This window comes from Onychostoma macrolepis, chromosome 22 (assembly GCF_012432095.1).
Source record: "Onychostoma macrolepis isolate SWU-2019 chromosome 22, ASM1243209v1, whole genome shotgun sequence".
In the NCBI taxonomy this organism is placed as follows: Eukaryota; Metazoa; Chordata; class Actinopteri; order Cypriniformes; family Cyprinidae; genus Onychostoma; species Onychostoma macrolepis.
The window spans coordinates 14,269-17,761 of NC_081176.1; the positions used below are offsets into that span (position 1 = coordinate 14,269).

Genomic DNA, 3,493 nt, shown 5'->3' on the forward strand with positions numbered 1-3,493 from the left:
CAACATAATCACTCCAACATCAAGATAATCATACGAACAAACATACAAAACAAAATTGCTCAGATCTTAACATTTTCCCTCACATGCTCGTCGCCTGCTGTGATAAATGTTTTAGTCAGCAAACACAGAAACAAAACAATTCAGAAATTACCTATTAACATGTTGCTTAAATAATCAGTTAAGTGTGTTTTACAATCATGTTGTGTACAGCCGAACGAGCAACCTTTCAAACTTCACTGTACCGTAAGCCCAGGTATGTGTCGCCACATTCTCGGGTTATGAAGGATAAAGAAGGGAAAAGGTAATCTTCCGAAATGAGCAATATCTTCTCAGGTAAAAGTTATTAGAACCGTGTCTAGGGACAAGCGGGCCATCACACGGCTCTGACCTTATCAGCCTGTTTGTATCCTATTATTTGATTCGTTGTTGTCGCTTATCTTCACGAGGATCTTGTCTTCGGAAAAGATTATTTTATTCACTTACGTCAGAAACAGCGAATCCTTTTTAAAACTGGCCGTTGTTCCCACTACATTGTATTGTTATATTTCAGAAAATGTTTTACCCGCCAACTAGCGACTGACACTGTTACATATACTCGCCATTTGTACTCGCATTTGGTGCTTGGCGAGTGTTAATTTTAGGCTCTGTTTCTAGGAATAAATTGTTATTTTTGCATAGGTGGTTTGAAAGGAATATATACTGTGTTTTGTTATAGATATGTTCTATGAGAGTGGAAACATTCTGTCTTATGAAGACTTTATGCATGTTTCAACTTTTCCATCCCCTTTAAAGTGCCCCTATTATGCCATTTTTTAGGTTGCTAATATTGTTTTATGAGTCTCCTAAAACAGGTTTACGTGCATCCAAGGTCAAAAAAGAGTTTAGTTTTCTCCAAAAATTGCTTTAATTTTACCTAATTTCTAAATGATTCCTAAACGAAGAATCAGTCTCTCTAAAAGGCATAATAGGGGCACTTTAAAGAATTTCAACAAGTGGTTAAAGCTATTCCAAATGGGTTGATACAACTAATAAATAATCACCTCTCTTTTGGAAGCAATTAAAGGATATTTCCAGAATTAAATGTTGATGGTATTGAAATATTTTCTTCATCTTCACTGTAAAATGTAACTGATGATCTTACTAATAAAAGTAAGTGGTTATAACTTATTTTGAATAAGTTTGTTGACTTTACTAAGTTTAACAAAGTAACGACAACCTGTTATCACTGAAAGTTATTAAACTAAATAGGTTCAATTAAACTTTACTTACAATAATGAGTATTTTGAAATGAGTGGTTATGCACAGTTCCACCAATAGGTGGAATCTATTTGCAGCAGTGCATCTGACGATGGGAGGAGCACATGGAGAGGTGAGTCATCTCGTGTTTGTCATATTTTTTAGTTGCTTAATATACAGTAATCGACCAAGTAATAATCAGATTAAGTAAGGTAGAGTTGCATAGCAACATTGGATGTTATATTTTTTTGATCAAATTGTTGGATTGTGCTGGATTGTGTTCATCGAAATGAGCAGTCTAACATTTGCTAATCACTGCATCTTTGACTGCATTTTTTTTAATCACGTTTTTGTTTTGAATGGCCTTTGAATGTGTGTTGTTCATTCCGTTCTGATGTAAATTTTTGGTTCATGAAATTGTTTTCTAAATGTTAGTAGGTTTTACACCTGCTTGAAGCACATTGAAAAGAGATTGTAGAGAAGGAGCCTCCAGTAAAGAGACTCTCCAAAGATGGCCATTAATTTTCACAGAAAGAGAGGTAACTTATAATTAAATCACAACACGATAACACAAAATATAAAGAACACTTAATTTACTTTCCCTCATGCCATGCCAGATGCCTTTTTTCCCACCAACATTTTTTTTTTAAGTTTTTAGAAAACTAGTCAATTTATTGCAAGTGAAGAGGTGCTACAATGTGAAAGCTCAAAAGCGCAAACAGATATTGCTACATTTAATCCATACAACTCTATATGAACTCAGGGATGGGTTATTTTTGTATTATAAATTTACTCATTTGGATTCATCTGAAGGTAGTCATGTGAATCTAGGACTGCATGAGTGTGAGTAAATTAAACAATTTGCAAGTATCCCTTTAAAAGAGTAACAAAAAGCCTAATATACTTTTCTGTTTCTTTTTACAGATCAATTAAGAGTTTAATCAAATTACAGCAAAAACCTCAAGCAAGAATTTTTCTCTGCACTCGATCAACATGCTTCATGATTTCTGGACATTTTTGAGAGCAAGAAAGGGGCTGTTGGAAAAAGACTGAATTGCTTCAGCGAATCAAACCTGTGGTAAGCTTATCAATGCTTCTTTCTTAAACTAAATTATGTTACTGCCTTATTAACTAATTTCATATTTAATTTTGTTGTACATACACTGTAAAATGTAATTGTATCTTTTTTAATCCAGAGCACTGATATCACTGCAAAGCGCACGGCAGTTCTACGTGGACTTCCACTCATTCTTGGAGAAGAAGCCTCTGACTTTTTTACAACAGCACTGGTAAGTACCTTTACTATAACCCCCACACAAACATCACGTATAGGCATTCAATTATGCTTTAGTCAAGTCCTTAATTTGGACCAGATAAGTAAATTCTGCTTTTGTTTCACTTTTCTTAATCAAGCCCTTGTACTGTTCATTTTGTCAAATTTCTACAATGTACTTTAACAACAGTTTTGATTAGTTATACTTAGAACATGGCCCAAGAGATGGTCCTGATTCTTTAGGTGACATACTTTTGTGAGATTTCCCATTTATAATGTAACAAGAATTGTAATATTGCTGTTCTTTTTTAAAAAATTAGGACTGTGAATGTGACACACCCCAGATTTCCATTGGGATACTGACTGTGACACCAGAAGATAGCCAGGATTCCCCACAAGCACTGCATTTGGAGGCTTCAAACACCGCAATCATCTTGGAAGGAGTCATCCTGATGGATGATCTTGAAAATCTTCCAGATGCCATGTGACTACTTTTTGGGCTGACATATGCGCTGAGAGTGTTTCTTTTACTTGGACACAAATTTCTGAAACCAAAACTACAGTCACTTAAAGACCTGCTGCTGATGTAAGTTGAGGCTGTTTGAGATTGTTTTAAAGGGATAGTTGAATCCCTTTAATCTTCTGGTTGCACAAAAGTTTGTTTAATTACACTTTTCGACTGTTACCTGTCAAACTTTGTTGAAAACATTTTTAAACGTTGAAGAATGTTTAAAAATTTCTTAAAAGTTTTAAAGCAGTGTTATTATTTTTTAATTGTAAGCACTGTTAAGACTTAAGCTAGTGTTGATTATTTTAAAAGGTCACCTGTTCAGTTTCAGGTCAAAGATTGTCAAGCAGTCAGGATCCTTTTTTTTAGCTGCACTTGCACTGCACTTTTAAGTTGCTTTAGGAGATTAACATGAGTGACAGTGTTTTTTGTTTGTCAAAAATTGTTAATGCTACATTCAAAAAACTACTTGTAGA

General features: G+C 34.4%; 1 long non-coding RNA gene across 1 annotated transcript; it reads left to right on the forward strand.

Moving 5' to 3' along the window:
* Positions 1 to 1,798: 1,798 nt before the first annotated feature.
* Positions 1,799 to 3,146, forward strand: LOC131531424 (uncharacterized). The gene is made up of 3 exons (XR_009268686.1): positions 1,799 to 2,314; positions 2,433 to 2,525; positions 2,830 to 3,146. It is a non-coding gene; the product is annotated as an uncharacterized LOC131531424 (long non-coding RNA).
* The last annotated feature ends 347 nt before the right edge of the window (positions 3,147 to 3,493 follow it).